This window comes from Habropoda laboriosa, unplaced genomic scaffold (genome assembly GCF_001263275.1).
Source record: "Habropoda laboriosa isolate 0110345459 unplaced genomic scaffold, ASM126327v1 scaffold578, whole genome shotgun sequence".
Taxonomy (NCBI): domain Eukaryota; kingdom Metazoa; phylum Arthropoda; class Insecta; order Hymenoptera; family Apidae; genus Habropoda; species Habropoda laboriosa.
In genome coordinates, this window is record NW_017100941.1 from 1123744 (window position 1) to 1124239 (window position 496).

The 496-nt window shown below is 22.8% G+C and overlaps 1 protein-coding gene across 1 annotated transcript in view; it reads left to right on the forward strand.

The window, feature by feature from the left end:
- The window catches only part of LOC108577577 (ER membrane protein complex subunit 1), a 5841-nt gene that overhangs the window by 3050 nt on the left and 2295 nt on the right, over positions 1 to 496 (forward strand). The gene's annotated exons all lie outside the window — the stretch shown is intronic.

A 496-nucleotide genomic window follows, 5' to 3' on the forward strand; every position in this document is an offset into this window, starting at 1 on the left:
TTACAATATAATTGTAATAATTATAACTAAATTATATTATATATTTTCAATTTATTTCTTAACTAAAAACTATTAGTTAAGTTATATTAATTACATTTCTTTTGTGAATGGCTGCTGGCAGGTATTGATGTAGACAGTTCATGTAAGTAGTGGAGCAGCAAGGGCTGGTTTGAAAATTACTTTATCTTCCTGCTGTTTATTAGACTTATACGCACGTTAATTTTCTTTAGAAGCTCAAGAAAATATAAACGAATTAAATACAGACTAGTAAATATTTTTATAAATTGCTGTAATACTTTTATTTGCACGATAATATGAAATATTTTATATGATGAATTGAGACAATACAATACATATACATATATAATACATACATTAATTTATAAATAGAATACTTTAGCATCATGCATGAATGGTTGAAAAAATTATAACAGAAATGTATTTTGTACATACAATCGTGCTTTATTATATTTTTTATTAACACTTTTTATTAATA